Genomic DNA, 12,426 nt, shown 5'->3' with positions numbered 1-12,426 from the left:
GGCATGAGGACGGGGACGGAGGGAGGGCACGGGGACGGATTGAGGGGAACAGGACAGGGATGGAGGGAGGGAAAGAGGGACAAGGACCCTCGGCTATCGAACCTCTCCGCTATCCTCCATGATGTGGCAATTCATTGTATTGCTTTGTAACAACTGAAAACATTTTTTACTCATTTGAATCATCTAATTTATTTTTCCTTCCTAACTCTGGAGATGCCCTCATGGAGAACCTAGCCGCCGTATTGCCATTGAAGCTGCAAGAGCGTTGAAGCTTAACCACTCAAGCAAGCACTCAAATGAAACATTATTATATATATATATATATATATATATATATATATATATATATATATATATTCATATATATATATATATATATATATATATATATATGGATATTTACATTTATATATATAATTATATATTATACATGTATATCTACTGATCTATGCCAGAGTGATGGGCTGTATAATGAAAGAAGATCGTACAAAAAGGAGAAAGGTGGTGTAAAATATAATTTCACATTTTCAGCGAGCGAAACACTGCCTGAGCCACCACACGGTGAAAGTTAGGGGAAGGGGCCCTGAACTTTGTTCAAGTAGACCTATATATTCAATGACAGTGTGAATATGAATATTGTGGACTGCAAGCACTCCAACGATACAGTTGATGAATGGCAGGCCTGGCAAGCAATTTGCGATCACCAATCAATTGAACAAATTTACACTTTGAAAATTTTTTTTAGCAGCCCGAACTACTCCTGAAGTCAATGAAGAATTTTAAATTTTGAAATTCAGCTGAGATTAAGAGATCATCGAGGTTACGGCATGTGTGGAAATAAAATAAAGCCACAAACGCTGACGTCTCTGGGTGTTTATAAACATTGCAATGTATCCAGTGATTCGTAGCTTTGATGATCAAGCATTCGATGATGAGTGAAGAAAGAGAGGGTGGGGGTGGGGGTGGGGACTTCATTGTTAAGAAATCGTTGCATCCTGTTCCAAGTCAAGGTATTGTTGAACAGGCCAAAAGGAAAATGGTGGCTTAAGACTCTTGCGAGCTGACAGGGCTGACCAAGATGGGATGCCCCCATCTTTGTAAGGATAATTTTTGTTTTTCGTGATGAGCACCTCCTAAAATCCTAAATTATCTTCAACAGGGTTGTTTAAATTAACCCAAACACCCAATTTTCTTTCATGCACTACCTTGGAGTTCCTTTGGTGTGCACGCAAAGTTTGGGTCCGCTAGGTTTCATGGTTTTGGAGTTGTGGAGGACGGATGGACTGAAGCACATGCAATGATATTTATTGGTATATATTTCTGCCTCTACATCCTCCTTTTGCTTTGGTGTTCGTCCAAGAAGATCGTGGCTAAGGACTTGATGTCACTTAATGTAGAAATAAGAATTTAAAGTAGTTAAAATATTTTGCTAATGCTATATAAAAATTATATGGTATATGCATACTGAGCCAAGAGGCGATGACAAGTTCGTCCCGCAGGTTGCGCCATTTCTGGAGGAGAGGGGCGTGCTTTACTGCTGATGCAGTAAAACCTGTACAGGTGAGGGCAAGAATTTTGAATTTGTTCAGGGTGCTGGCAATAACTTGTCTATGCTTCATGAAGGACACTGTGGTTTCTCTTACATCTGCTGGCAGACAGAATACCTGGTTTAAGGTCATCCGAGGGATGGTGTACTTTGTGATGCAACGCCCAACCTGCGAAACACAAATTACGGTTGGGCCAGGAATCAAACACAGACTCGACAGCTCAAAGGTAAGTGCACTATCTCAGCACCACCCTGAAGGACCATACAAGATGATGTAGACATATTGGTTATTGCACAATCAAATGTTAATCTGGGTATAGAATAATAACCAGATCTCCAAAATGATGCTGTCATGCCATCAATCTGAAGCACTTTTTCCAAGTTTTAGCAGCATGACGATGGTAGCTCGACAGCTACCGCATCTCACTGTCATTTCTGGCAGCGGGCGAAGATAAACGCATGAGCTGTTGGAAACATAAACAAGTAAGACATAAATTTTTGTCACATCACAGTTATTGCCACAGGAATTCTAGCAACCACGTGTTGCTTGTCATGCCAATACCATGTAATTTTGTGTCACCACAGCAGCCAAAGGGTGATTATTAAAATGTCGTGTCAGATGAGACTTGCTGTCAGGCCATTGTTGGTGGCAAGGGGGAAGAAGTGATCGTAACGTGCTGAAGAATCTGGTAGGGAGAAACTCGTCCATGTTTGTGTCGACCTCTAGCCTTCGTGCTTACATGGTATGGAGCTGTTAAACGCCCCGGTCATTGTCCTTGCAGAGATCCATCCATCCATGGCCAGAGGCAATCCATCATTTGCATTTAGTGATGCATATGCAAGTTGGAGGAGCTATCATTTGCATACATACCTTGGCAGAATTGCTCGGAGGTATGTGCATTCATCTTTGAGCTGGCCTACCTGGTTTCAAATCTTGACCCAGCTATAAACTATCATCCTGGTGGTTCACATACAGGGCAATGCAACAACCTGTCTGCCATTCATTGGATTGACATTAAGCTGGGTGTCCCAGCTGCAAGCATCGGTCAGCAAAAATGAGCATTACCACCACTACCCTCAACAAATTCCAATATTCCTGCTCTAACATACAAGGGGAACCGCATCAGCGGCACAACCGCCTTCCCAGAAATTATGCACACCAGCAGCCACGTGCTGCATACGAATGGATGAATGTGCTTCGAATCAAGATGGCAGCGAATGAGATGGCTCTTCCCAACATAGTTGGAGACTCTTCTTGTTGATTGGTAAGTACAAATCTGTAATTTATCGATTGGAATCTATTCAATACGATCTAATTTACTTTCTGCAAACTTTGGTTAAGATATGGAAAATCACACAATAATTCTACTTTGAGGCCGACAATTTTTATTATTATTATTAAAATTACAAAACATTCGGATTGAGAATGCATCTTCAAAACTTGGGTTTGTGCATTGGCATAAGTAGCCAGACTTTGCCAAAAAAAAAAAAAAAAAATAAGCAAAAGCTGCAAAGGTAGATTGGCATAGAAATGTCAAATTGATCATTACATGGAAGTATTTGAAGATAACATAAGATAATGATGTGTGCTCAATGCCAGCCAGCGCGGGGTTATTGGAGACACCGGCTCGGATTAATATCGAACTTGACAGGATTTGATTGTGATGGCCTGAGTTTCCATGTTACACAAGCATTCTTTATTGTCATTGAGATGCTGGCAGGAGCCCATGATGCTTCCTAGTTGGTACAGCTGTTATATTTCCAAACACACAGGTCATCGAAATGCACCATTCACTTTGATTCCCTTCATTCTTTTCTTACATGTGGTGTTAACGGAACCTGATTTGGTTTTCCCTCCCTAACAAGAAAAATCACTTGATAATACCTCTGATTGATTTACTTTTCTGGCTCCAACTGCTCCAAGTTGCTCAAAGTCCAGTGAAATATCTGGATGTATAAAGACCTGAGTTTCCGTCAGTTTTCGTTATTTGGAGATGGTTGAGACACACGTCAGACAGGGTCTGTGCTGACCTTTTTTTTTTATTTTTATTTTCCACGACCCAACTTGGAGCAGTGGGAGGAAGAAAGGACTTGAGTGGTGCTGAGTGGCTCAGAATTGGAGTACGAATATCTAGCAAAAGTTTTCTTAATATTAAAAAATACATTATATTCAACTGACTGTTTTCACGATCTTCAGTTTTTGTCAAATAATACCCAGTCCAAAAAGATTTAGTGGTCTTAGCAGGTCCTTGTGAGTATATTTGGCAAACGTCCAGGCCATATTGAGGCCTGGGTAGCGCTAACGCCATGGGAAATTGCTTGAGGAACGCAAGAGTTTTCCTTGGCTCCGGCTCCATTTCGAGTTCCTCGCATGCCCCGTAATTCCTCCTTTATAGAAGAACGAGATGCATTTAACAGGCCGTGCGTAATAATGTTACAGTGGATGCGGGAGATTCGGCTGTGTTAATTTAATTTATGATCCTATTTGATGAGCTTTGAAACATTAGGCTTGAGATAAAAGGCCACGGTCAAATATATCCTCCACATTAAACTTTCTTGTCATCGCCACCTGTTGAGGAGACTCACACCAGCTTGCCGTCTCAGAAATGTATGCTTTCAAGTTAAACATAATGGCGGACAATAGATTGTCTATGGAATTGTTTTATTACTTTTATTTTTTTGGGACATTGTTCAAGAAAGCCTGAAAGCAGCCTCCAACAGATGACTAACATGTTGCCTTGCTGCTCTGCCGTTGCCTGTTCATGTTCGACAAATGCAGGCATCTCAGATTTTTGGAAAACATCGCCAAGCTAGAATTTGTGCTGTAAAAAAAGGTGGAGAGGCTTGGGAATGTTTAACAGTGGTTAGTGTCCTGGTGGGGGTATAGCTGAGGTTGGTAACCCGGAGGTGAAAGTTGTTGACTGAAGACCGCTGATGATGGCGAAGTGCTATTGCAATTGAGGGTCAAACAATGTGATAATTAGTGAAGTGAGATGGATTTTAATGTGAGGAATAATAATAATAATGTCAGTGTAGGATTGAAGAAGAGGATGTTGGCAGGGCCGTTTGATTTCTGCAGTGATGATAGTGCGCTCTCACATCCAATGGGTTGTTGTTTTGGCAGCAGAACCTCCTAAGAAACATTATTGTGAAACGTGGATCCGATGTGCCGGCCATTGTCACTGTGGGACCATAAAACCCCAAATGGTTTACTAATCCCCCTTCAAGAGATCTCTATAGACTTTGTCTCACCTGAGCTGTGACATGTTACATTTTATGTAGTTTACATTGAGGGGTAGATACAATGGTATGTGCTTTTAATTTAATTAATTATTTTAAATGTTGAGTCAAAACAATAAACTCATGAAGCTATCTGCATATGTGCATAAGTTTAGTGATACAAACATAACGGTGTGTGTGTGTGTGTGTGTGTGTGTGTGTGTGTGTGTGTGTGTGTGTGTGTGTGTGTGTGTGTGTGTGTGTGTGTGTGTGTGTGTGTGTGTGTGTGTGTGTGTGTGTTTTTGGGGTTTTTTTTTTTTTAATCTATTCGGCCTTTTCAGTATTTCCTGTTATCCTTCTGAATGTTACCCCTAACCTTTGTCCATAACATCATCCTCGATCCAACATTTAGTTTAATTTTTTTAATCAAACATAAGCGACAATTGACTTATATGAGAGCAAGAGCATGGTAAGGGTCCTGTAAGATCATAAGAGGCATTGTTGCCATCTAAGGTATATATATATATATATATATATATATATATATATATATATATATATATATATATATATATATATATATATATATATATATATATATATATATATACATAGTACTTGTACAGCACACTTTTAACGTATGAGGAACATTGTGAGATTTTTTTTTTTAATTAAAAAAAAAAAATTTGCATCTGTATTTGTTAAACGTCACATAAATTATTCCTTCCGATCGACCCTTGTAAAAGTGAAGATGGAGCCTCTCCTGCAGTGCTGGCAGTGAAGGCGATTCGTTTTGAGAAATCCTTTGTGGTTTGGAGTTGGTTTGTACGATCTGGCAGTGCTGCTCTCTGCCACAATGGCTTATACTCAAACACGAAAGCAGAGCACGAACGGCAAGGCTCAACAGACTCTTTATTCTCACTTTTCGACCTTTACATTCTGCAAACTTCATGCTTTTTCTTTTCATACATTTAGTTTTTGTCCAACATCACCTTTGCTGCTGCCTTTTATTTTATTTCATTTTTGTTCTTGCAATTTTCTCTGATTATTTATTGTTTGCAAATGGTCATGCAGCAAAAAGCAGAAGAAGTTCTGACGTCGTTAGTTTTGGTGTAGATTGGCGTCGTAATTGTTTGCTTTACTTTGCGATTTGGGTTCTATGGGAAAGTTTTGCATTGATTCCATAGAAACGGCCTGTCTTGTGTCAGGAGAACAGACAGGATTTCCAGCTTGATATCCCATTCAAAGTGAAAGACCACTGTGGAACGCTGTGAGTTCTACTGGCTGAGAGTCAGGTCTAAATTTCAGACCTGGCAACTCTTTATGGAGCACACTGCTATTTGGATGTCTCCACCCTTAAAAGTCAACACGAGGGTCTTACACCCAGCTGGTCTCATTCTGTTCTGATACTTAATACCTTTAAAATAAAAAAGGAAAAGAAACTGAGTTAATTAGTTAAAAGTGAGTGATTGTGAGTAACTGAGACTCAAATCCTTCCAGCATGTTCATCACATTAGTTTAAGGACAATATCTCTGGGATTCATCAGTTGTCTTAGTATTCCTTGCATCCTTCCTAATGCTTTAATTTTCCTTCCGTAGACCTTCGGTAAAGGACAGAAGTTCAGAGTGAAATGAGATTTCTGCAAATCTGGACGAAAATGTTCCTTTGGAATAGGACCCCGGCTAAGTTCCAAATACCCGTCTCATGCTTTGCAGTGTTGCTCATTCCATGTCGTCACAGACTGTCATCAGGATGTGTTGCATGGTGTGAAAGAGTGGTTCTGTTGCTGCAACTGGAGTCGCTTAAATCCTTTTCATCCTCAGGCTTAAGTGGCCCTTACTCGAGGGAGAGTTACTTGGCGATCCTTGATGTTTGAGAGGCAAAACCGTCTTCACCAGAACGAAAGGTAAACGTCCTGAACTTTTGGCTTCCCACCTGTCACCTAATGGAGGTCTGTCAATTGGCCTGAAAGAAGTTTAAATTGCTTAATTGGGTTGAGATGTGCATGAGAAATTTCCATAGGCAATAATATGATGAATTACTTGTAAAAATGCAGGTGTAGTCGAAGAGGAATTGGTTTTTTTAAAAGACTTTGAATCGAAGTTGATACATTCAAAATTGATATGCAGTCTTCAAAAGGAAACTGCAATGTATAGAAGAAAAAATATACAATGATATAACAGCAGCAAATCAGAGCATTATCTGAGTTTCACCAATAGTGTATGGTGGGCAGGATGTCTTCGAGGTATGCACACTAGTCTCAAAACGGTCTGTGTCCGAATCGCGACCCAACTATAAACTGTCATCGCAGTGTTTCACAGGCAAAGTGATTCATCAATATGTGTGCCGTCCCTCGAGATCAGATTGACGTTAAACCGGTCGACCCGTCTGCCAGCATCTGTTGGTGGATGCTAAAGATCCCACGGTGTCCTTCGTGAAGTGTCGGTGAGCTATCGCTGTCACCATGAACAAATTCCTGCTTTAACCTACAGGGGGCACTGCATCAGTCACATAGCCATGCTCCCAGCACCCACAGGCTGCACTCGAAATGAAATCGATAAAGTAGACTTGTGGTCATGGAGACAAGATCCGTTGTACACAAGAATGATGGTCAGTCCAATGATGGTGTTGGTGATTAGGTATTGAGCCAATGGTGTTTACTACCAAAGCAGGTGAGCTTTAAGGTACCTAAGGATGCAGATTATTGAGCCACTATATGTTCAGATATGTTATAGTAGTGGCGATGATTTTAAGCATTCTGATCACTTCTGATTGACTTCATTGTGGCAGTGACTCTCTTCAATGTCCCATATCCCTCATGTGTATGCGACATTCCGTATACAATGATGGCTGACCATCTCCCCCAATTTGTCAAAATTGAGCCAACATTTCTTTCGATATTTTTGAGACCAATGGTCATATTTCCTCAACTGTCCGGTGACACTACTATTTATCAATGCACAATCGGGAGAAGAGTATCCATCACCTTTTTGGAAGTCTTGAGTCAACAATTTTAAGCGCCCCCAAAGACCTTCAGAACATTCCCCCACACACTCGTGGAATTGACTTCTGCAGTTTGTTCAATCTCATTATTCTCTGTAGTGCTTTAAAAAGGCTGTTCACCACCATCCCCTATCCATACCCATGATCTTTTCTACCCTCCTTCAGCCCACCTCTTTTCAGGCTACTGGGTTTCCCTCGCTCCCTCACCCTCGTTTTTTTTTTTTTACATTTCTGCTTCTTCCTCGGTTTTCCCTTCTACTTCTGTATCCATCTTGTTCACCTTCTTTGTCCTCTCTTTGCTCTCATTCTTTCCCATATCCTTTACTCCTCCGTCGCCCTTCATTTTGTCCTTTTACCCTGCTGTTGGTGTGTTTTTCCCCATCCCCTCCTTTTACTGTTCTTTCCATTACCTCTGCCACCAAAGGTGGAAGGAGGTTCTGTTTTCACCCCTCTCTGTCCGTTTGTCTGTTACTTGCAAAGTCAAATATTTTTTCAAGTATATTGGTCAGTGGATTTTGTTATTCTGTCTGTCTGTCTGTTTGTTTGTTTGTCTATAGGTCACAATTTTAAACCAATCTTCACAAAACTTTACCACATGGTAGGAAGAAGCCTATTGTTTTTGAGGTCAAAAGGTCAACAAAGACCAAATTTCTAAAATTGTCAATTTTCATCCAATTCACTTAACATTTGAAGAGGAGTTGCATATTTGGTCACTGAATTCAAACAGCCAATTATTTTTGAGGTCAACCGACACCAAAGGTCAACATAGGCCCAAGGTCAAAAACTAAGGTGATATTTGTAAAATCCTCAATTTTCATTCCATTGACTTGAAATTTGAAGAGGATTTATTTTTCAGGTCACTGAATTCAACCACCAATTATTTTGAGGTCAACATTGGCCAAAAGGTCAACATAGGCCGAATTTCTAAAATTGTCAATTTTCATCTGATTCGCTTGATATTTGAAGAGGAGTTGCATATGTGGTCATTGAATTCAACCACCAATTATGTTTTTTTTAGGCCAAATTTTGTTTTTTGGATTTTGCAAGTATCGTGCTCTGCATGACATCTTCTTCTTCTATGTCTGTTTGTGTGCAGGATATCTCAAAAAGTTGGGGATGGATTTGGACAAAACTTGGTGGACCCGTTGGGTGTGTGATGAGGAACAATGGATTCAATTTTGGTGAAGATCCAAATCTGAATCTGGATCCGAAATTTTTTAAAGTGATTCTTCACTATTTAGAGATCAGGCTAAACTGATATATATATATATATATATATATATATATATATATATATATATATATATATATATATATATATCATGATATCTCAAAAAGTTGTACACGGATTCGTATGCAACTTGGTGGACAGGTTGAGTGTGTGACGAGGATAAATTGATTCGATTTTGATGAAGATAAGAATCTGGATCTGGATACAAGGATTATTTAATTTTAAAAGTGATTTTTCGCCATTGAGAGATTGGGCTAAAAACAATATATATTTCATGATAGGTGATATATAGAGAGATCGGCATGATATTTCAAAAAGTAATTGGGCTCGATATGTTCCACTGCATCAGGCATTGCATGGTGGAGGTATGCGCTCTACCGAGTGCCCTTCTAGTTTTGTTACGTCCTGGGTCCTGGTCCATTCTGTGTTCCAGCTCTTCCCCTTCTTTGACTCTCCACCCCAAAAAAAGCCAACGCTTTTCCACTAGACTGCCCTGTTCACCAAGTTGAATTAGTTGAGGCTGTCGATGAAGGCCATGGCATGTATAAAGTTGTAGTGTTGCTCCAAACAAGGATCACGTTATTCGTGGTGCCTGTATTGGGCCTGAGACTGCACTGAGTTTCTGAATGAAAATCTTCCATTCCACTGCATGAATTAGCTTGTTCTGGACTTTTCCTGAAGTCAATAGCAGAGCAATGCTACAACTTGATATCTGTGATCGCCAAGGGTAAGCCTCACCCAGCATATCCTTGCAGATCGCCCATGACTTACCCTTGGCCTGTAATCCAATGACAGCATATTTTGTTCGGACCATTTTATGACCTTGATCTTCAACATTTATGGATAGTGTGTAATAAGAAAGCGTCCTCTTCAACAATCTTTCCATCAAACTCCACATCATGAAAAAGGGAGGAAAATTATTCATGTTGTGAACCAAAAGGTGTTTTTGTTAAATGGGTCACAATCCGAAAAAAAGTAGATCAACGACACTAATCAATGAGAGTTCATAGAACAGGAAACCCTGCAGAGTGTTCAACTATATACAGGAGGGCCTTGCCGTTTGCGGGAGGGAAGGGGGTGAAGGTGGGGTTAGGTTCTTGGAAATATCCGTGAACCACCAATTTGCAAACTTCAGCAGTAATGGGGAAAATAGGGTTGGGGATTTCAACTTTAAATCCACTAGACATTCGATAATATGATTAAGGAAAGTGAAAAAGACAAGTTTATCGTTAAGAAATCATTGCAGCCAGTTCCATGTCAAGGCATGGCTGAGCAGGCCAAAAAAAACCATGCGGCTTCAGACCACAGCGAGGTTACCTAGAATATGCCTGAAGACTCCATAGTGAGCGGTGACCGAGGATCGCCTGATGAAAGCTCTAATTAAATAAGGCCATTAATTCTCTTTGAAAGGGGTGTTTTAATTAACCCAAACACCCAATGTTCACTCTTGTACTTCCTTGAAGTTTTCTTAGTTTGCAGGTAAAGTTTCAGGCTAATAGGTTTCATGGTTTTGGAGTTGTGGAGGAGACACCACACACACACACACACACACACACACACACACTGACACTGACATTTATTAGTTCAGATAGGATTTGCCACCATCTGCTTGAGCACCAATGCCCAGAGCAGTCTGGCTTTACACCAAAGAGGTCAAAGATTGACCATATCCCTGCTTTTTGGGTCCTCACCAAACACAGGGAGAGCTTCATTGATTACATATTGCATACAAGCTGTTTTACTTTTGCTTGTACCTCATCTTCTTCTTCTTTCATATGTTGCACAAGGCTGCAGTAAAGGTCATTGGCCGAGGGCTCGGCTGGCCTGCTGATGCTGGTTATGGCAGGAATTTGAAATTTGATTATGGTGCCGACGATAACTCGCTAAGGACACCGTGGGATCTTTAACGTCCACCAACTGATGCTGGCAGATGAGCTGCCCAGTTTAATGTACATCTCCGGGACAGGCCACAAATTGATGTCACCCTGCCTTTTTGAAACACCAGGATGAGAGTTCTTAGCTGGGTCAGGATTTGAACCTGGGCGAGACAGCTTGAAGACGAGTGTCCTTGTACCTGGTGGGAACCTCGTTTCTAAGCCAGGAATTATGGGTCATTTTGCCAATGGGTTAATGCAGCACATTTGCAATCTGCGAGTGCTTCGATTTGTCTGTCTCTCATTTAACCAGTCCTGGTTTTACTCGTTAATGAAACTTGTAGTATTTGGACAGACTTTCCTAACGGTGTCTTTGGGCCCTGTTGGAAGATCTTTCAGTTTCATGCTGAGGCTTTCTTGAACTCGAACCAGTCACGACATCTTCAAGAGGTTTCACATTGATGTTCCATTTTAAGCCGGTTGTGTGTGGTGTCTCAAAAGTAACTTGTCATAAGAGATTTGTTGTAATTAATCAACCTGCAACCTTTGTTCCATCCGACAGTCATCTACACTGTGCACGTTCTTTTGATGTCCCATACATCTTTCACATATAGGATCACATCATTCATTAGGTATCAATGCTTTGACATTGGATGCATCTCTGACGTATTGTACCTATCTTTCTGCAATCGGATAGCGTATGTGTCATAATCATTTCTCATTGGGTGCACTTCTAAGAAGTCAAAGACAATTGGCTTTGAATTTTCCAAATACTTTTTTCTTGATGACTTCATTCCATGTAGTTGTATCTTAAATGAATCTGGCGTAATAATTCCTCAAAAGGATAATCTGGTCCTTTTTTAGTATAGCTGAGCGGACTTTGTACAGAGATGTATCATGTATGTTTCCTTCACTTTGTTCTTCATATCCATTTGGGGGGGAGGCCATCTGCCCTGATGAACTTTGCTTTGCTACGCCTCTGCGTACATCTCGCCGCGCCATCCCTCACCCACGCCTGGAACGGGAACCCGTGGATGAACACGAGATGTTCACTAATACCAACAGGTAGCTCATTTGCAAGTCAGTTCTGCACTGCAAAATCAATTCCATGGATTTGCAGCTCTTTGGCAGGTTTCCCCTTCCATTAAAATAAGTGGAGCCGGCACTATGTTCTGTGAGCTGGCCTTCATCCACAATTCGTGTCTCACTGATGGCTGTAATGTCCGCATAGTATCTCAACAATTCATTTGCTCCTGGGGCAGTTTTGCACCCCGGCCCTTTGTCGTCCCAGGAGTCGAGCAACGATCGAACGATCCATGCTGAGGCTACAAGTCGGGCACTTTTCGTGCATTTATTACGATCATAGAAAGGTAGACCCAGGTGTGGAGAGCGAGGGAGGTGGTTATCCAGCCTGTTTGTGGAAGAGAGTCAGTATTTGGCATATCATTTGGAATTTCATAAACACTCTCGGCAAGGCAACTGTAATTTATAGAAAAACCAGGAGCAAATCAGAGCATTATCTGAAAGTTTCATCAACAAAAGAGATTCACCA

At 40.8% G+C, this 12,426-nt stretch overlaps 1 protein-coding gene across 1 annotated transcript in view; it reads left to right on the top strand.

Moving 5' to 3' along the window:
* The first annotated feature begins 483 nt into the window (after positions 1–483).
* Positions 484–12,426, top strand: part of LOC147030596 (uncharacterized) — a 94,301-nt gene continuing 82,358 nt past the window's right edge. The window contains exons 1-4 of the transcript XR_015056453.1: positions 484–2,029; positions 2,132–2,235; positions 2,329–2,811; positions 6,482–6,672. The gene's annotated coding sequence lies outside the window, so the exon portion shown is untranslated. The remainder of the gene's footprint in view (positions 2,030–2,131; positions 2,236–2,328; positions 2,812–6,481; positions 6,673–12,426) is intronic.

Source organism: Eptatretus burgeri, chromosome 3 (assembly GCF_056783735.1).
Source record: "Eptatretus burgeri isolate ZD-2024b chromosome 3, Ebu_testis_v1, whole genome shotgun sequence".
NCBI classification, from domain to species: Eukaryota; Metazoa; Chordata; class Myxini; order Myxiniformes; family Myxinidae; genus Eptatretus; species Eptatretus burgeri.
This window is presented reverse-complemented; position numbering and strand designations above follow the sequence as displayed.